The sequence below is a fragment of the Dendrobates tinctorius genome, unplaced genomic scaffold (genome assembly GCF_039654945.1).
Source record: "Dendrobates tinctorius isolate UK_male_01 unplaced genomic scaffold, ASM3965494v1 ptg000117l, whole genome shotgun sequence".
Lineage (NCBI taxonomy): Eukaryota > Metazoa > Chordata > Amphibia > Anura > Dendrobatidae > Dendrobates > Dendrobates tinctorius.
Window position 1 is genome coordinate 13,459,105 of NW_027361785.1, and position 22,328 is coordinate 13,481,432.

Here is a 22,328-nt window from a genome sequence, read left to right on the forward strand (position 1 = left end):
ACAGAATGTATGAGCCCCTGTCAGGTATATATTATTGTAGATATGGACTGTACGGGCTCCTGTCAGGTATATATTATTGTAGATGTGGACTGTATGGCTGCTGTCAGGTATATATTATTGTAGATATAGACTGTATGGGCTCCTGTCAGGTATATATTATTGTAGATATAGGCTGTACGGGCTCCTGTCAGGTATATATTATTGTAGATATAGACTGTACGGGCTCCTGTCAGGTATATATTATTGTAGATACAGACTGTACGGGCTCCTGTCAGGTATATATTATTGTAGATATAGACTGTATGGGCTCCTGTCAGGTATATATTACTGTAGATATAGACTGTTTGGGCTCCTGTCAGGTATATATTACTGTAGCTATGGACTGTACGGGCTCCTGTCAGGTATATATTATTGCATATATAGGCTGTACGGACTCTTGTCAGGTATGTATTATTGTAGATATAGGCTGTATGAGCTCCTGTCAGGTATATATTATTGTAGATATAGACTGTACGGGCTCCTGTCAGGTATATATTATTGTAGATATAGACTGTATGGCTCCTGTCAGGTATATATTATTGTAGATACAGACTGTACGGGCTCCTGTCAGGTATATATTATTGTAGATACAGACTGTACGGGCTCCTGTCAGGTATATATTATTGTAGATACAGAATGTATGAGCCCCTGTCAGGTATATATTATTGTAGATATAGACTGTATGGGCTCCTGTCAGGTATATATTATTGTAGATACAGACTGCACGGGCTCCTGTCAGGTATATATTATTGTAGATACAGACTGTACGGGCTACTGTCAGGTATATATTATTGTAGATACAGACTGTACGGGCTCCTGTCAGGTATATATTATTGTAGATACAGAATGTATGAGCCCCTGTCAGGTATATATTATTGTAGATATAGACTGTATGGGCTCCTGTCAGGTATATATTATTGTAGATACAGACTGTACGGGCTCCTGTCAGGTATATATTATTGTAGATACAGAATGTATGAGCCCTTGTCAGGTATATATTATTGTAGATATAGACTGTATGGGCTCCTGTCAGGTATATATTATTGTAGATATAGGCTGTATGGGCTCCTGTCAGGTATATATTATTGTAGATACAGACTGTATGGGCTCCTGTCAGGTATATATTATTGTAGATACAGAATGTATGAGCCCCTGTCAGCTATATATTATTGTAGATATAGACTGTATGGGCTTCTGTCAGGTATATATTATTGTAGATATGGACTGTATGGGCTCCTGTCAGGTATATATTATTGTAGATATAGGCTGTACGGGCTCCTGTCAGGTATATATTATTGTAGATATAGACTGTACGGGCTCCTGTCAGGTATATATTATTGTAGATACAGAATGTATGAGCCCCTGTCAGGTATATATTATTGTAGATATAGACTGTATGGGCTCCTGTCAGGTATATATTATTGTAGATACAGACTGTACGGGCTCCTGTCAGGTATATATTATTGTAGATACAGACTGTACGGGCTACTGTCAGGTATATATTATTGTAGATACAGACTGTACGGGCTCCTGTCAGGTATATATTATTGTAGATACAGAATGTATGAGCCCCTGTCAGGTATATATTATTGTAGATATAGACTGTATGGGCTCCTGTCAGGTATATATTATTGTAGATACAGACTGTATGGGCTCCTGTCAGTTATATATTATTGTAGATACAGAATGTATGAGCCCCTGTCAGGTATATATTATTGTAGATATAGACTGTATGGGCTCCTGTCAGGTATATATTATTGTAGATATGGACTGTATGGGCTCCTGTCAGGTATATATTATTGTAGATACAGACTGTATGGGCTCCTGTCAGGTATATATTATTGTAGATACAGAATGTATGAGCCCCTGTCAGGTATATATTATTGTAGATATGGACTGTACGGGCTCCTGTCAGGTATATATTATTGTAGATGTGGACTGTATGGCTGCTGTCAGGTATATATTATTGTAGATATAGACTGTATGGGCTCCTGTCAGGTATATATTATTGTAGATATAGGCTGTACGGGCTCCTGTCAGGTATATATTATTGTAGATATAGACTGTACGGGCTCCTGTCAGGTATATATTATTGTAGATACAGACTGTACGGGCTCCTGTCAGGTATATATTATTGTAGATATAGACTGTATGGGCTCCTGTCAGGTATATATTACTGTAGATATAGACTGTTTGGGCTCCTGTCAGGTATATATTACTGTAGCTATGGACTGTACGGGCTCCTGTCAGGTATATATTATTGCATATATAGGCTGTACGGACTCTTGTCAGGTATGTATTATTGTAGATATAGGCTGTATGAGCTCCTGTCAGGTATATATTATTGTAGATATAGACTGTACGGGCTCCTGTCAGGTATATATTATTGTAGATATAGACTGTATGGCTCCTGTCAGGTATATATTATTGTAGATATAGACTGTATGGCTCCAGTCAGGTATATATTATTGTAGATACAGACTGTACGGGCTCCTGTCAGGTATATATTATTGTAGATACAGACTGTACGGGCTCCTGTCAGGTATATATTATTGTAGATACAGACTGTATGGGCTCCTGTCAGGTATATATTATTGTAGATACAGACTGTACGGGCTCCTGTCAGGTATATATTATTGTAGATACAGACTGTACGGGCTCCTGTCAGGTATATATTACTGTAGATATAGACTGTACGGGCTCCTGTCAGGCATATATTATTGTAGATACAGACTGTACGGGCTCCTGTCAGGTATATATTATTGTAGATACAGACTGTACGGGCTCCTGTCAGGTATATATTATTGTAGATATAGACTGTATGGGCTCCTGTCAGGTGTATATTATTGTAGATATAGACTGTATGGGCTCCTATCAGGTATATATTATTGTAGATACAGACTGTACGGGCTCCTGTCAGGTATATATTACTGTAGATATAGACAGTACGGGCTCCTGTCAGGTATATATTATTGTAGATACAGACTGTACGGGCTCCTGTCAGGTATATATTACTGTAGATACAGACTGTACGGGCTCCTGTCAGGTATATATTACTGTAGATATAGACAGTACGGGCTCCTGTCAGGTATATATTATTGTAGATACAGACTGTACGGGCTCCTGTCAGGTATATATTACTGTAGATATAGACTGTATGGGCTCCTGTCAGGTATATATTATTGTAGCTACAGACTGTACGGGCTCCTGTCAGGTATATATTATTGTAGATACAGACTGTACGGGCTCCTGTCAGGTATATATTATTGTAGATATAGACTGTACAGGCTCCTGTCAGGTATATATTATTGTAGATACAGACTGTACCGGCTCCTGTCAGGTATATATTATTGTAGATGTGGACTGTACGGGCTCCTGTCAGGTATATATTATTGTAGCTGCAGACTGTACGGGCTCCTGTCAGGTATATATTATTGTAGATATAGACTGTACAGGCTCCTGTCAGGTATATATTATTGTAGATACGGACTGTACCGGCTCCTGTCAGGTATATATTATTGTAGATGTGGACTGTTCGGGCTCCGGTCAGGTATATATTATTATAGATGTGGACTGTACGGGCTCCTGTCAGGTATATATTATTATAGATATAGACTGTACTGGCTCCTGTGAGGTATATATTATTGTAGATATGGACTGTATGGCTCCTGTCAGGTATATATTATTAAATAAAAAACAAATCTGAACTGAGAAAAGTAAGTTAATGTGTATGCACAATGTAAGTGCATATTAACACATGACCATTAACCAGAGAAAACAAAGAGCAAAAAACACAAATATCCTGAACTAAAAAGTAAAAAAATATACTGCAAATAATGCATAAAGGTAATAATAATAATAAGGGTATTTAGTAAACATAATTTTGATCAAAATAATGTACAAGCCATCCCGCCACGTCACGGCACGTTTCTGAGCTGGGAAAGCCATCCAGTCTGGCCTAAGCTGTTACTAGTGGTTCAGCCGCTCGACCCTTATTCACATTCACGCCACTTGGCAAGTGAAAAGGTTTTAAATACTAGAGTAGGGACTGTCCCACAAGGGTTGCCGTGACGTGGCGGGATGGCTTGTACATTATTTTGATCAAAATTATGTTTACTAAATACCCTTATTATTATTATTACCTTTATGCATTATTTGCAGTATATTTTTTACTTTTTAGTTCAGGATATTTGTGTTTTTTGCTTTTTGTTTTCCCAGGTATATATTATTGTAGATATGGACTGTATGGGCTCCTGTCAGGTATATATTATTGTAGATACAGACTGTATGGGCTCCTGTCAGGTATATATTATTGTAGATATAGACTGTATGGGCTCCTGTCAGGTATATATTATTGTAGATACAGACTGTATGGGCTCCTGACAGGTATATATTATTGTAGATACAGACTGTACGGGCTCCTGTCAGGTATATATTATTGTAGATATAGACTGTATGGGCTCCTGTCAGGTATATATTATTGTAGATACAGACTGTATGGGCTCCTGTCAGGTATATATTATTGTAGATATAGACTGTATGGGCTCCTGTCAGGTATATATTATTGTAGATATGGACTGTATGGCTCCTGTCAGGTATATATTATTGTAGATACAGACTGTATGGGCTCCTGTCAGGTATATATTATTGTAGATATAGACTGTATGGGCTCCTGTCAGGTATATATTATTGTAGATATGGACTGTATGGCTCCTGTCAGGTATATATTATTGTAGATATAGGCTGTATGGCTCCTGTCAGGTATATATTATTGTAGATATAGACTGTACGGGCTCCTGTCAGGTATATATTATTGTAGATATGGACTGTATGGCTCCTGTCAGGTATATATTATTGTAGATACAGAATGTATGAGCCCCTGTCAGGTATATATTAGTGATGCTATCAGAATGTATGGGCCTGTCAGGTATACAGTTGTGCTCAAAAGTTTACATACCCCGGCAGAATTATTGCTTTCTTGGCCTTTTTTCATAGAATATAAATGATAACATCAAAACTTTTTCTCCACTCATGGTTAGTGTTTGGGTGAAGCCATTTATTGTCATGCTACTGTGTTTTCTCTTTTTTAATTATAATGACAGCCCAAAACATCCAAATCACCCTGATCATAGTTTACATTCCACATTTTTTTAATACCATGTATTGCCCCCTCTAATATCAATTGACTGCTTGAAGTCGTTTGTGGTAGTTATGGATAAGGTTCTTTATTTTCTCAGATGGTAAAGCTGACCACTCTGACCACCAAAAAGTTTTGATGTTATCATTCATATTCTCTGAAAAAAAGGCCAAGAAAGCAAAAGTTCTACGGCGGTATGTAAACTTTTGAGCACAATTGTATCAGTGATGACATCGGAATGGAGTATATACAAAGAGAGAAAAATAACTCTGCATTACCATTAAAAAATAGAAATAAACTAAAAACTTTATTCAAAACATTAAAATCATGAAAAATAACGCCCACAGGTAAAAGCTCTATCAGTGATCTCCCGCCCACACTGAAAAAATATTGCAACATTTGTTAATAGTGAGCTGTACTGCAGGTTGTGAGTTCAGAAGCAGAGAATATAAGTACAGTTACATTGCAAATAGCAATTTATCTCTATGTTCCTATATTGTGCAGTTGAAGAAAATATTTTTTTCATATAAAATAAACGTAAAACAATGCCAATTTCAATAACCTTTTCATCCCCCCAAGTATTTTTTTTGACCAGACCACTTTTTTAGGAAGTTTCACCACTGTACCATGTTTTCTCCATTTGTGGATAATGGATCTCACCGTGGTTCGCTGGAATATCAAAGCTTTAGAAATGGCTTTATAACCTTTTCCAGACTGATAGATCTGAATTACTTTCCATATCATTTGTTCATGCATTTCTTTGGATCGCAGCATGATGTCTACCTTTTGAGGATCTTTTTGTCTACTTCACTTTGTCAGGCAGGTCCTATTTAAGTGATTTTTTGATTGAGGATAGGTGTGGCAGTAATTAGGCCTGGGTAGGACTAGGGAAACTGAAATTTGCCTTTCAAAGATGTGACAAACCACCATTAAAAAAAAAAGTAGGGGACAATAACTTTCACACAGGACCCTGTATTTTCTTCCCCATTAATAATGAAGACCTTCATTCACAAATTGAATTTTGTGTTTACTTGTGCTATCTTTGTCAAATATTTTAATTTGTTTGTTACTCTGAAGCATTTATAGTTGTGGCCAAAAGTATTGACACCCCTGCAATTCTGTCAGATAATACTCAGTTTCTTCCTGAAAATGATTGCAAACACAAATTCTTTGTTATTTTCTTCATTTAATTTGTCTTAAATGAAAAACACAAAAAGAATTGTCCTATAGCCAAATTGGATATAATTCCACACCAAGCATAAAAAGAGGGTGGACAAAAGTATTGGCACTGTTCAAAAAATCATGTGATGCTTCTCTAATTTGTGTAATTAACAGCACCTGTAACATACCTGTGGCACCTAACAGGTGTTGGCAATAACTAAATCACACAGCTTTTAGGGCAAAGGCATCAACATAGAGTTTACAGGAGAAAAAAAGGCATTCAAAGAAAAAAAACACGGTCCCAACAGTCAAACATGGCGGAGGTTCCCTGATGTTTTGGGGTTGCTTTGCTGCCTCTGGCACTGGACTGCTTGACCGTGTGCATGGCATTATGAAGTCTGAAGACTACCAACAAATTTTGCAGCATAATGTAGGGCCCAGTGTGAGAAAGCTGGGTCTCCCTCAGAGGTCATGGGTCTTCCAGCAGGACAATGACCCAAAACACACTTCAAAAAGCACTAGAAAATGGTTTGAGAGAAAGCACTGGAGACTTCTAAGGTGGCCAGCAATGAGTCCAGACCTGAATCCCATAGAACACCTGTGGAGAGATCTAAAAATGGCAGTTTGGAGAAGGCACCCTTCAAATATCAGGGACCTGGAGCAGTTTGCCAAAAAAGAATGGTCTAAAATTCCAGCAGAGCATTGTAAGAAACTCATTGATGGTTACCGGAAGCAGTTGGTCGCAGTTATTTTGGCTAAAGGTTGTGCAACCAAGTATTAGGCTGAGGGTGCCAATACTTTTGTCTGGCCCATTTTTGGAGTTTTGTGTGAAATGATCAGTGTTTTGCTTTTTGCTTCATTCTCTTTTGTGTTTTTTCATTTAAGACAAATTAAATGAAGATAATAATACCAAAGAATTTGTGTTTGCAATCATTTTCAGGAAGAAACTGAGTATTATCTGACAGAATTGCAGGGGTGTCAATACTTTTGGCCACAACTGTAAGTATGACAAATATGCAAGAGTAAAAAATCTGGAGGGGTGGGCAAAAAGTATTTCACATCACTGTACACTACCGGGCCACACAGATCTTTATATGAAGTATGTACCCACCACATCTCCTGTATATACAATAATGACCCCCTACAAGTAGTGACTTAACCCCTTCACTTGTGGGGGCTCTCCAAAGGCGACATGGCAACCGCTAAATATTCCAGCATATTTTCCATTCAAAAAGGCAAGTGGTGCTCCTTCCCTTCTGAGCCCTGCTGTGCACCCAAACAGGTATCCATGTACTCAGGAGAAATTGCCCAACAAATTTTAGGATCCATTTTATCCTGTTGCCCATGTGGAAATAAAAAAACATATTGATGCTACAAGAAAATTTTTATTGGAAAAATTAAAATGTCCATTTTTTCCTTCCACGTTGCTTTAGTTCCTGTGAAGCACCTGAAGGGTTAATAATCTTCCTAATGTAGTTTTGAGTGGCTTGAGGGGTGCAGTTTTTAGAATGGTGTCACTTTTGGGTATTTTCTGCCATATAGACCCCTCAAAGTGACTTCAAATGTGAGGTGGTCCCTAAAAATTAAATGGTGTTGTAAAAATGAGAAATCGCTGGTCAACTTTTAACCCTTATAACTTCCTAACAAAAAAAATTTTGTTTCCAAAATTGTGCTGATGTAAAGTAAACATGTGGGAAATGTTATTTAGTAACTACAAACAAAAAGCACAGAATGACAAATGTGCAAAAATACCTTGCAATAAGACATATAGCAGTAATCAGCAAGTGCTGATAAAAGGTTCACACCACCCTGACTGAAACACAAACAAAAAGAACATGGTCCAACAGACTTGTTCACATTGTGCATGTCACATGTGTGTTTTTAATCCAGTTTTTTTCGTGCTTATGCATGATTTGAGAGACCCCACCCCCCCACCCCTCTCTTGTGTGACATGCACATAAGGAGCTGTCGTACACCACGTGCCCATACTAGAAAGCGCCTGTCTTAATCCTGCTCATCTAGACACTGTTCATATGTTCAGGTTTTAAATACATTAGATAGGGACTGCTTCAATACGGGTTACCTTGACGTTGGTGAAGCAGCTTGGAATACATTTTTTTGCAAAAAAGTATCGACTAAATACCCTGTGTTTGTTATTACCTTTTATCAGCACTTGCTGAATACTGCTATATGTCTTATTGCAAGGTATTTTTGCACATTTGTTATTCTGTGCTTTTTGTTTGTGTTTCAGTCAGGGTGGTGTGAACATGGTCCAACAGACTTGTTCACATTGTGCATGTCACGTGTGTTTTTAATCCAGTTATTTAGTAACTATTTTGTGCCACATAACTCTCTGGTTTAATAGAATAAAAATTCAAAATTTGAAAATTGCTACATTTTCGGCAAATTTCTGATTTTATCACAAATAAACGCAAAAATTATCGACCTAAATTTACCACTAACATGAAGCCCAATATGTCACAAACAAATAATCTCAGAATTGCTAGGATCTGTTGAAGCGTTCCAGAGTTATTACCTCATAAAGGGACACTGGTCAGAATTACAAAAAATGCCCTGGTCATTAAGGTCAAAATAGGCTTGGTCATGAAGGGGTTAAAATACAATGACCAACTTTCTACTCTGCTTTCTGTGCCACTTTGAGGCATGGCAGGCACAACGTAGGAATGTTCTCCCGTGTGGTCTGATGTCTGGCGGGTATGGTCTCGAAACGTCCTCGCGTGTGGTCTGAGGCACGGTCTCGAAACGTCCTCGTGTGTGGTCTGAGGCACGGTCTCGAAACGTCCTCGCGTGTGGTCTGAGGCACATGTGAATAACATCTTATACTCACCTCCGGGGCGGTCTGGTATGTGTGTCACTGTTCTTCTTCCAGTACAGTCCTCCTTCCCGTGGATGATGCATCCTACATCATCCACACAACCTCCCCCATGACGCTTCTGTGCAGGAACACGTCTCGGCCCTGCCAATCACAAAGCAAAGTATTGCAAAGCGCAGAGAGAAGCGAGTCTGCATCGGAGCGCGATGGAAGACACTGTGTGGATGGACTTAGGACGCGTCGTCGACTCAAAGAAAGAAGGACAGTGATAGAAGAGGAGGCACCAGATTAAGACTAGCGAAGCCCATTGGATGGGACTGCCCCGCAGGCAAATCTAATAAAAAAAACCCCAAAGTTATGCAGATTGGCATTCTAGAATGTTGTGTATATATAAGGGCATTCAGATAGTGGACGTGCTTTATAAAATGCTGTATATAGAGGGTATACAGGTAGTGGTCGTACTATATATACAGCATTCTAGAATGCTGTATATGGCGACATACAGGTAGTGGTAGTACTTTATATGGGGGGGGCAAACCGCAATAATGCATGAAAATATAAGGTACTTAGTTAACACGCTCGATTTAAAAAAAAATGCAAAAGCCATAAGCCATCCTACCACTTCACAGTGATCCTAATTGGGACAGTGATTAATATTAAAACCCATTATATATTGATGTGGTTTCCCATTCCTGTGTCCACTATTTGGGCCTAATCCTTCTCAGTCCTTATCCACAAGCAAGTCACAGGACAAAGCGGTAAGGTTTTTAATATTAGTTAGGACTGTCCCAATTACATCACCGTGAAGTGGTGGGATGGCTTTGGCTTTTTTAATAAAGAACGTGTTAACTAAATCCCCTATATTATTTTCATGCACTATGCCATTTACTGCAGGGTATTCAATCTTGTTAGTGTTTTTTTTTCTGTTCAGTGGCCAGTGTGAACGTGCGCTTACACGCTCCATGCACACCAGTTTGTATAGTTTTTTTATGGGGAATCCTGGTGACATGTTCCCTTTAGGCAGGCTTGTACAAGTCAACTTCACTGTCTCAAAAGTGGTTTCCCTGTCTAAGGCTAGTTTCACACTAGCATATCTACACGCAGCGCCTCTAAGCCCCGCCCCCTCCGGTCATCTCCTCCTACTATCACACATCGCTGCATGCGATCTGCGCACCCTATCTTTAACATAGGGTGTGCAGACCGTGCGCTAGTAGGATTTTGCGTGCGCTTCGCCCTTTAGACGGTGCACCGAACGCACCATGTTACATTTTGGGGCGCTCGGCGCACCGTCAAAAGAGCGCAACGCACGCAAAATCCTACTAACGCACGGTCTGCGCACCCTATGCTAAAGATAGGGTGCGCAGATCGCATGCAGAGATGTGCGATAGTAGGAGATGACCGGAGGGGGCGCCGTGCGCTGCATGTAGATACGCTAGTGTGAAACTAGCCTAACCCAGTTATTACAGCACCTTCCATGTGTTACACAGATGCATCATGGGCTTGTCCATGCATGAAATAAAAAGCTAAATTACAACATGGAGACTTAAATCAGAGCAATGTTTTCTTTACATTCAGAACCAGTTTAAGAGGAACAAATTAAGATTTCCCAAAGAAATCTCAGACTTTTACTTACAGAAATATTGGCTAAATAACATTCTTACATATATAGAAACCTTTCTAATTTTATAAAAGTGCATTTTTTGCATTGAAAACTTTTGCTTGTTTCATGTAATGCATTTCTTATGGATTGTACAACTGTAATATGATGTTGGTGCATGCGGGTAGGACTGATGGGCGGGTCTGTGGCTCGGCCCCCCCCATGGCCTGCTTCCGGTGCCTAGGACCAGATATCATAATACCAGCCTTGAATCATGAAGGAGACGGCAGCCAACCCTGAGAGACATCCAAGGTGGGAACGCCCCGTCATGCCAAAGGGAGTCTGCTAGATCCAGGCGTAGTAGACCAGCACTGATGGGTTTGTGGACGCCAGGAAGGGGTTGGGCCTGAAGAAAGGTTTCTTTTCCTAGCGGGTAGGAGAGTTGTCCTGTTGGTTGCTTTTTTGGACTGAACATTTCCAAAACAATCACAATTGGACTGTGCACCTCTTGGGAAGCAGGAGTTTAGTCTTCTGCTGCAGAAGAAAAGTACTCTTACCGTTAGGTAGAGGGCAGGAAGCACTAGAAAGTTGGCAAGCATGATTGTTCAGGGCGCTGGTGGATTACGAGAGCGTGAAGAGAAGCGGGAAGGCTGCGCGGGACGTCGGAGGGTGAGAATAACAATATTTTTTATTTTAAATTCTATTTTTTACAGGGATATGGTAGCCAAAGCCCGGAGGACAGTCTCCTCTCCTCCGGACCATGGGTACCATCCGCAATTGTTCTGCTTACTTTCCGCATGGTGTGCACAGCCACATGCGGGAAATAAGCGGAACAATGCATTCCTATGGGTGCGGGATCGCCGCGATTCCGCAAATTAATGAGCATGCTGCGTTTTTTACCGCGAAGCGATTCCGCCGCGGTAAAAACCGCAGCATTAGCACAGCATTGCGGAATCCCATAGGAATGCATGTGATGCTTATTTTTCGCGGCAAAATCGCGCGGTTAAAACCGCCGCAGAAACGCGAAAAAAACGCCACGTGTGAACTCAGCCTTAGTGGCAAGGACTGTCCGCCGGAAAACCGCAAACACTCTTGATGTGTTAGGGCCCTGCCTCGTAGACCACAGATGATATGGTAGTGACAATTCTAGGTGGGAGATCAGAGTGATAACTCCACTCTGTCGCCCTTAAAAGTCATATCTGAAAGAAAAAGGGAAATCATTAATAAAAAAATCAAGGCCTAAGGCAGAAACCAGCCTTGGTGGTCCGGACCCATGTCTGCCTCCTACTGACACTAAGCTAAACCGGATTAGCTTCATGCCAGTTGGTGTACCCTCCTAGCATAAGCAGCATACAACCATAGTTTTTTGTGTACCCCAATGAAGCATTAACCACCCCGCACACAAACCAGAGGGACACAAAGGGTAACCCCCCCTGTCCAATCATAAACCTCCACCTCACACTAATCAGTGGACCCCACAGGATAAACCCATCAAAGCCCAAGTGCCCCCTCCCCCCCAAGCATAAATCCCCATCATGCACCCTCCGCCCCAAGCATAAGCCCCCATCGGACGTCCACACGCCCCCAAGCATAAGCCCCCACCCGACGTCCACACACATAAAGCCCCATCGGACGTCCACCCCCCAGAATAAACCCCCATTGGACGTCCCCCCCCAGAATAAACCCTCATCGGACGTCCACCCCCCCCTTAAGCCTAAGACCCTATCGGACGTCCACCCCCCTTAAGCATAAGCCCCTATTGGATGCCATTCCCAGCATAAAACCGTCATTGGAAATCCACCCCCCACATAAAACCTCATCGGACGTCCACCCCTGACCCCTCCCCAGCATAAACCTCATCGGACGTCCACCCCCCCTTAAGCACAAACCCCCATTGGACGTCCCTGCCAGACACCCCAAGCGTGCATCATTAACCCCCCTCTCCCGGGATTGCCAGACACCCCAAGCGTGCATCATTAACCCCCCTCTCCCGGGACTGCCAGACACCCCAAGCGTGCATCATTAACCCCCCTCTCCCGGGACTGCCAGACACCCCAAGCGTGCATCATTAACCCCCCTCTCCCGGGACTGCCAGACACCCCAAGCGTGCATTAACCCCTCTCTCCCGGGACTACCAGACACCACAAGCTTCACATGGCAGCCAAGCACCTTAGTCGGTGGGCTGAACAACAGGGTACCAAATCAGTGTCTGCGACTGCAGGTCAAACCACTGCCATGTCGCCTGTGACACGTCCTTCCCAATCTGCTGGGAAGGAAGCAGGTGATCATCATATCTCTTGCTCACAAGCTGCGGTTGCACAGACAAAGGCCACAACAAGCTCGTTTGTCCCAGGAAAGCGTCCAATTGTCCGTGCCCCAGATGTATGAAAGGAGGCATAAATACCAAGCCACGCACCCACAAGCACAATTACTGAACGCGCACATTGCCAAGTTGCTAGCCATGGAGATGTTGCCGTTTAGGCTTGTGGGGACACAGACTTTCCGTGATCTTTTGGCTGTGGCTGCCCCACGATACTCGGTTCCCAGCTGGCGCTATTTTTCCCTGTGTGCCGTCCCCGCGTTACACCAGCACGTCTTAAACAATCTAAAACGTGCTCTCACCAGCGCCGTAACCGAGAAGGTCCATCTTACAACAGATACGTGGACAAGTACTTGTGGCCAGGGACGAAACATCTCTGTCACGGCACACTGGCTCAACCTGGTGGAGGGTGGGACAAAGTCTCAAACTGGACCATCATCACATATTCTACCCACGCCAAGAATAGCGGGCCCAACCTCAATCAGGGTTTCCACAACATCAAATACGTCCAGTCTCCCCTTTTCCTCCTCCTCCTCCTATGCTGAATTACCCTCCACATCACTCCCAAGTTGGGAGCTGTGCAGCAGCGCATCGGCAAAGCGGCAACATGCTTTGCTGAAGCTGAACCGCTTAGGTGAAACACCACACACTGCAGCAGAGCTGTGGCAAGAAATAAAACAACAGACCGATCAGTGGCTCTCCCCACTGCAACTCCAACCTGGTCTGGTTGTCTGCGACAATGGGCGTAACCTCGTGGCGGCTTTAAAGCTCGGGAAGCTGGTACACGTGCCATGCATGGCTCATGTGCTGAACCTAGTGGTGCAGAAATTTATAAAATCATTCCCTGACTTGCCGTACCTATTTGAGGTTTGCCGTATTTGCGCCCATTTCCGCCATTCCTCAACCGCTGTTGCCGGTCTTGCAGTGCTTCAAAAGCAATTTAATTTGACAAACCACAGACTCATTTGCGACCTGCCAACACGGTGGAACTCATCATATCATATGTAGGTAAGGGTGAGGAGCAGAGGACACTTGCTGAATACCAGCTTAAACATGCCCATCACACTGAGACTCAGCCAAGACACATAACTGTCGAGTGGATGTGGATCGCTGATATTTGTGAGGTGCTTGATAACTTTGAGTACTGCACCAAGCTTGTGAGCGGTGAGGGGACACCTCATTCTAGAGGGGAATCCCAACCCCAGCTTCATGTCCCAACCCCGAGTCCTTCCTGATGCTTCTGTTCCGTTTAATTACAGGGTATCCAAGCTGCATAGTTGGCCAGACCTCTCCTTATATGCCTTGGAGGTGAGGTGCTGGCTTACCCTGCTGCTAGTGTGATGTCAGTGTTTCCAGTGCCGCTGGGGCAATCATCACAGATACACGCACACGGTTGGCTACAGAGAATGCAGACAGACTGACTTTGATAAAATTTAACAAGGACTGGATTTCGCAACAGTATTTGCCCTCCAGATGACAGTTTCCCAACATAGTCACCCAAAACGTTATTTTTTTTTAAATTGGTGATCAGTCACGTCCATCCCTTCCCATACAAACCTCTTGTTACACGTTTTCAAATCCTGCTTGTCACATGTACCTCATGGTCAATAAGCTAAAACCAATGTTACGTTAATATTTCCCATCAGAGTGAAGGGAGTGAGACCCTTCATCAACCATGGTATCATGCCCCTTGGGCTAATTTTAGGAGACACTATGGCTATGCCTGGACACTGCCACCTCTATGCTAGTAGTCCTAGCTTCATGATAATTGTTTGGCCCTTCAGACCTGCCTTGCTTCCTTCATCAACTAAGATACAGCCCCTAGAGCTGTTTTGAAGACACTATGTCTATGCCTACACATTGGGCAGTGGCACAAGGACAGTAGTCTAAGCTTTACTATTGTGAATCCCTTGTGATGATGATGATGGGTGGCTTCTTCCTGCATTAACCATCACACAGCCCCTAGATCAGTTCACTCTCCTTACACACTTAGCTGTCAGAAGATCGCCTCCATCATCACTCGCTGTTACGGCACTTCTGACATATCACTGGCACTGTGTAAGTGGCGTACGAGTCCCGCTCTTCCGACAAAAAACCACAGGACTTCAAATAGTGTTTGTACATTCTAGTGAAGCAGTGGTGTAAAAACAATTGTGCAGCCCCTGACCAGGTGCCCCCATGTTACATACGTTTACAGCAAATTTTTTTTTAACATTTACACATTTTTTAGCCTTTTCCTCAGCCCCCAGACCGCGTTGCAGGGTCCAGCAGACATTTACTAGCATTTCCCATTGACTATCATTGGACTCGCTAATAGTACCGAATACCCGAGTATTACGGTATACTCGGTGCGAGTCCAAATACTTCCATCCTCGCTCATCCCTAGCTTTTAAGTGTTTTCACATTTGGGCTCCTCCCTGCATTGTATGTTATTGTTGTGATGCTCATGTTTTGTTGATAAACCTTTAAAAAACAGAAACAAATTTGCAGAATAAGAAACCGACGAATAATAAACCAACTTCAGCCTCAGAACTTTCAGGACATTGCTTTTTATTGTGAAAAACCATATATATATATATATATATATATATATATATATATATATACACACACAGCGAGGCGGCTCTCCCGCCTGGTACGACGGACGGATCTCCCGCCTGGTACGATACGACGGGCGGCTCTCCCGCCTGGTACGATACGACGGACGGATCTCCCGCCTGGTACGACGGGCGGCTTTCCCGCCTGGTACGATACGACGGGCGGCTCTCCCGCCTGGTACGACGGGCGGCTCTCCCGCCTGGTACGACGGGCGGCTCTCCCGCCTGGTACGATACGACGGGCGGATCTCCCGCCTGGTACGACGGGCGGCTCTCCCGCCTGGTACGACGGGCGGCTCTCCAGCCTGGTACGACGGGCGGCTTTCCCGCCAGGTGATGCGCCAGCAGCTTCTCCAGCTGGTGATGTGGCGGCTGCTCCTTCGCCTTGTGAGGCGGCGGTTGTTCCACATAGTGACGCAGCCGTCTGGTGGGCGTGGCCTCTTAGAGGGCGTGGACCGCCCCATACAAGTGTCAGAATGAGGCCACGCCCACTGCCCAGGTCCTGGCCGGGAGCATGTATACATACACTCCGGCCTCGGCTTCTCAGGAACCGGCCAATCACACAGAGTGACTGCATGGTGCCTATTTTAGAAAGACCTGGAAAACGGAGAAGTTGCGACTTTTCCGAGCTGTTCGTTACTTATGAGAGTTATCTATGACAACAAGGTGAGTTCGGCCACTTTCTGCAGGGTAGAGGCTAATTCCCAGTCGGCTAAAGGACCTCTGCTGACGTCATGCCCATGTGACCAGAAGGGGCGGTGCCTCTTCCTCCATTAGAGCTGAGCACAGCACAGCAGACACAGGAAGCTGCAGATGTCATGGCGGGATTTGGAGTGTTATGGGGTCACAGATCAGGTTAGTGGATGTTCATGCACGAGCTGGGAGTCTGCCTGAGGAGAAGGGGGATGATGTTGCTTGCATGGGGCTGCATGTGCATGCTGGAGGGGGGTCTGCCTGGGGAGAAGGGGGTAATGTTGCTTGCATGGGACTGCATGTGCATGCTGGAGGGGGGTCTGCCTGTGGAGAAGGGGGTGATGTTGCTTGCATGGGACTGCATGTGCATGCTGGAGGGGGGTCTGCCTGTGGAGAAGGGGGTGATGTTGCTTGCATGGGACTGCATGTGCATGCTGGAGGGGGGTCTGCCTGGGGAGAAGGGGGTGATGCGTGCATGGGGCTGCATGTGCATGCTAGAGGGGGTCTGCCTGGGGAGAAGGGGGTGATGTTGCGTGCATGGGGCTGCATGTGCATGCTGGATGCGGGTCTGCCAGGGGAGAAGGGGGTGATGTTGCGTGCATGGGGCTGCATGTGCATGCTGGATGCGGGTCTGCCAGGGGAGAAGGGGGTGATGTTGCGTGCATGGGGCTGCATGTGCATGCTGGATGCGGGTCTGCCTGGGGAGAAGGGGGTGATGTTGCGTGCATGGGGCTGCATGTGCATGCTGGATGCGGGTCTGCCAGGGGAGAAGGGGGTGATGTTGCGTGCATGGGGCTGCATGTGCATGCTGGATGCGGGTCTGCCTGGGGAGAAGGGGGTGATGTTGCGTGCATGGGGCTGCATGTGCATGCTGGATGCGGGTCTGCCTGGGGAGAAGGGGGTGATGTTGCTTGCAAGGGGCTGCATGTGCATGCTGGAGGGGGGGTCTGCCTGGGGAGAAGGGGGTGATGTTGCTTGCAAGGGGCTGCATGTGCATGCTGGAGGGGGGGTCTGCCTGGGGAGAAGGGGGTGATGTTGCTTGCAAGGGGCTGCATGTGCATGCTGGAGGGGGGGTCTGCCTTGGGAGAAGGGGGTGATGTTGCTTGCAAGGGGCTGCATGTGCATGCTGGAGGGGGGGTCTGCCTGGGGAGAAGGGGGTGATGTTGCTTGCAAGGGGCTGCATGTGCATGCTGGAGGGGGGGTCTGCCTGGGGAGAAGGGGGTGATGTTGCTTGCAAGGGGCTGCATGTGCATGCTGGAGGGGGGGTCTGCCTGGGGAGAAGGGGGTGATGTTGCTTGCAAGGGGCTGCATGTGCATGCTGGAGGGGGGGTCTGCCTGGGGAGAAGGGGGTGATGTTGCTTGCAAGGGGCTGCATGTGCATGCTGGAGGGGGGGTCTGCCTGGGGAGAAGGGGGTGATGTTGCTTGCAAGGGGCTGCATGTGCATGCTGGAGGGGGGGTCTGCCTGGGGAGAAGGGGGTGATGTTGCTTGCAAGGGGCTGCATGTGCATGCTGGAGGGGGGGTCTGCCTGGGGAGAAGGGGGTGATGTTGCTTGCAAGGGGCTGCATGTGCATGCTGGAGGGGGGGTCTGCCTGGGGAGAAGGGGGTGATGTTGCTTGCAAGGGGCTGCATGTGCATGCTGGAGGGGGGGGTCTGCCTGGGGAGAAGGGGGTGATGTTGCTTGCAAGGGGCTGCATGTGCATGCTGGAGGGGGGGTCTGCCTGGGGAGAAGGGGGTGATGTTGCTTGCAAGGGGCTGCATGTGCATGCTGGAGGGGGGGTCTGCCTGGGGAGAAGGGGGTGATGTTGCTTGCAAGGGGCTGCATGTGCATGCTGGAGGGGGGGTCTGCCTGGGGAGAAGGGGGTGATGTTGCTTGCAAGGGGCTGCATGTGCATGCTGGAGGGGGGGTCTGCCTGGGGAGAAGGGGGTGATGTTAATTGCATGGGGTTGCGTGCTGGGGGTCTGCTTGGGGAAGAAGCAGGCCCTGTTACTTGCATGGGGCTACATGCTGGGGGTGTGCATGAGAAAGGAGGGGGTTATCTGTGTGGGGCTGGGGGTCTTCGTGGGGAAGGAGGGGGTCCATTTACTTGCTTTGGGGTCTGCTTGGGGAAGGAGGGGGTGTTGTTACTTGTGTGGGGCTGCAAGCTGGGGTCTGTTTGGGGAAGGAGGAGGACCTGTTACTTCCATGAGGATGGATGCTGGGCTCTGCGGTGCATGGGGCTGTGTTGGGGGTCTGCGTGGGGAAATAGGGGGTCCTGTTATTTGCATGGGGCTGCGTGCTGGGGGTCTGTGTGGGGAAGGAGAGGGTCCTGTTACTTGCATGAGGCTGGGGGTCTGCGTGTGCTTCTTGCTTGGGGCAGCATGCTGGGTGGTCTGCATGGGGAAGGAGGAGGTGCTGTTACTTGCGTTGGTCTGTATGCTGGAGGTCCTGTGTCTCCCAACCCTTTTTCTTTCCCCACGGCTTTTGACCCTTTTCTGTGTTATGGGACCCACCCAGATTCCCTTCCCTCTGAACCATTGTCTTTTTTTTTTTTTTCTAGGCTCTGCTCAACCTCCACTGGCTCCTGATCCCATGTTGCTGGGTAGTCTTGCAAAATAATGTTTTTATCGCAAATAGATTACAAATTTTGTTCTGCCTACAGGGTGCCATGATACTCCAGCCTGGGGTCAGTGGATGACAGAGGTTGGCCTTATGTCCCCTCAAGCAGTTTTCACCGTGTTTATTTTCCTGGACTCCTGCCGGTGTTGCCATTGCTGCGGCCTCTCTTGCTGCAGCGTTTCTCCTATCCTTGCAGTATTCCTTTCCTCCTCGTCACACATCCAGATAGAAGCTCTAGGTGCCTTCTGTCACCATTGCCATTTGGGAACACTGTGTGGCTTCTGCACCTTTGCTCCTCCTGGGCCTATTTTCATTTTTTCCAGGCACCCCATCATCGTGCTGGGAGCCCCGCAGCCAGCCTCTGTGGTAACTTCAGCTTGGGGGGGAAATCTCTCCTTCATGGAGATCTGGATGGCTACCGTGCCTTGGGGTCTTGGGTACAAAAGGTTTTTGCTTGCATTGGCCCTAATGTACAAAATGGCTTTATTCTATGCATTTTGTAAAGTTTATTGTTCTACATTTGTATGTATAAATATATTTATACCTGTCTCCTTTTTGTTATAATTTGTGTTGCAATAAAACTGTGTGAGAACTATGGGCTGAATTCACATTTCTATAATTATAAATCTTGGTGTTAGATTAGTGAAGAGTAACTGCAGGTGAATCTGTATCGGGCGTGTTCACACATTGGGATTTGTTGAGGAAATGATCTGTAGCAAAGTCCTCACATGTAGACCCGCGCTAAATCCTTCAGATCTCACTGACAATGTCTTTTGTCTTCAGCAGCCACTTTTAAAAAAATTAAATACTCTCTTATGGGACTTGGCTTTCCATGTGACCCCTACAGCCGGATTAGTTGTCTAGGGCAAATAATGGGGCAATATGTAAAGGGAAGTACAGCACTCCTAGTGTGTGTTAGGTGCACGGATAGGGGTCCTATTCCTTAGAATACAAAAAATGTGGAATCCGGTACTCTTGAAGTTTCTTTTAGAAGTAAAGTATAGTGTATGAAAAATGATGTATATATACTGTATAGTGTATGTGTACAGTGTATGAAAAATGACATTTTCGTCTGTGACCTTCCTCAGAACATACACTAGTGATTATATAGATAGATATATTCACATCTATTTTCACCTATATAAAGTCCTCATAGGATAATCCCAGGGTAGTGAAAGGGTTTATGCTTACCCATATGTGGCTGAATTCAGGATTGTGGTTCAGGTAGAGTAGTGCTGCTGTGGCAATAATTGCAGCCAAGTAAAGGGCCTGTCACACTAAGCGATATCGCTAGGAATATCGCTATAACGTCACTGGTTTTTGTGACATGGCAGCGATATTGCTAGCGATATCGCTATGTCTGATACCTCCGACTGGCTCCCCCGCTGATTATTGCTGATCGCGCGAGAAGGTCCTGGACCGTTTCTCGTCGTTAGCTTCCTGCTGGGCTTCCTGTGGCGCCAACTAGCGACGCGTGGACGCGGGCGTGAGGACGTCAGGATCGCCTCGTCTGACAGGTAAGTAGCGACCCCCGACCGCTGCTATGTCGCTGGTGAGATCTGCCTGTGTGGCAGCTCACTAGCGACCACTTAGCGTTGCACCAGCGATCCTGACCGCATCATATCGCTGGTCGGGATCGCTGGTGCATCGCTAAGTGTGACAGTACCTTAAGATCCACCTACTTGACCCGTCTCCAGATATGGGTTAGTGATGGCAGCATTGAGCTGTGACCTCAGTCGCAACGTCTGCCTGCTTTGATTCCACATTTTTTTTCATCACATATGGGGCAAAACATTTTTGACAGATGTTTTTTTTTTCTGTAAAGAAGCATACAGGAGTGAGTGTGCCCTCTATTACAGAGCAGGTGTCGAGCTCCACTGGTGGCAGCTTATCTTCAGAGCGAACAAGAGGAATTCCAACAAGCCGGATCCTTCTCTCCCCTGACATCAATTATCAAGGGAGAGGCGGGAAGCCCCAATACACGTCAGATTGTTGGCTGATCCTGCCGACTTTAGCTTTGTGTATGTAAGCCTTAGGCCGGTTTCACACGTCAGTGGCTCTGGTATGTGTAGTGACAGTTTCCTTACGTACCGGAGACACTGACACATGTAGACACATTAAAATAAATGGGTCTATGCACATGTCAGCGTGTTTTCACGGACACACGGTACACGAGAAAAACACGGAGACATGTCAGTGTGAGTGTATGATCACAAATGCTGAACACATGCACACGGATGGCCGCTGGGGAAGAAGTGCTGCTGTAAGCACTATTTCGCTGGTGCTGAACGCAGCTGATATTCTCTCCTGCTCTCCTTCTGTCGGCAACAGCGAGCAGGAGAAGAATGAATGAAAACCTGTCGTGGGGTCCCCCTCATTTTGTGAACCAATCAGATGAACTTACAGCTGGGGGCTGCAGCCCTCAGCTGTCGGCTTCACCAAGGTTGGTTCTCAAGAATAGAGTGGTCCCCACGCTGTTTTTTTAAATTAGGTAAATAATAAAAAAAAAAGTGGGGGTCCCCCCTATTTTTGACAACCACCTGGCTAAAGCTGACAGCTGAGGACTGATATTCTCAGGCTGGTAAGGGGCTATTGATCTTGGTCCCCCCCCCCCCAGCCTAAAAGCAGCAACCCCCAGCTGCCCAGGAAAGGCGCATCTGTTAGATGTGCCTTTTCTGGAGCTTTGCCCGGTTCTTCCCACTTGCCCTGTAGTGGTGTAGCAAGGGGTTAATGCCACCTTTCTATTGTACGGTGACATTAAGCCCGAGTTAGTAATAGAGAGGTGTCAGACACCTATCCATTACTAATCCTACTGTAAGTAAAAAGTTAAAACACACACAATTAGAACAAAGTATTTTAATGAAATAATACACTGCCCACATTGTTTAATTCTTTATTACACTCCTAACTCCATTGCAGGAGTGGAGACACTGCTCTTTATCGTTGGAAGGGTTGTCAAAAAAGGACGGTAACACGATCTCCTGATTTAAATTCTGACTAGAGGCTTCCTTCGGTATGAATGCAGGGTATAATGTTAAGATTATACTATCTTCCCTGACCTGGAGATACGGGTCTCTGGTGGATAGGGCCTGGATCTTGCCTACCCTCTTGGCCGTGGTAATGGCCACAAGAAATGCCGTTTTCCAGGTGCGATTCGAGATAGGCATATCTTTATTGGGGACATATGGATCCTTACACGGAGACCTGAGGACCAGGTTTAGATCCCAAGGTGGGGTGAACTGCCTGATTGTAGGGCACAGCCTTTGTGTTGCTTGTATAAATCTTACTATCCGTGGATGAGACGCCAGAGGGTAGTCAAAGAGCTCAGGATTGGAATTTGAACCTTCAAGGTG

At 45.6% G+C, this 22,328-nt stretch overlaps 1 long non-coding RNA gene across 1 annotated transcript; it reads left to right on the top strand.

Moving 5' to 3' along the window:
• The first annotated feature begins 16,049 nt into the window (after nucleotides 1-16,049).
• On the top strand, nucleotides 16,050-19,570 carry LOC141101457 (uncharacterized). The gene is made up of 2 exons (XR_012234979.1): nucleotides 16,050-16,539; nucleotides 18,917-19,570. It is a non-coding gene; the product is annotated as an uncharacterized lncRNA (long non-coding RNA).
• Nucleotides 19,571-22,328: the final 2,758 nt, after the last annotated feature.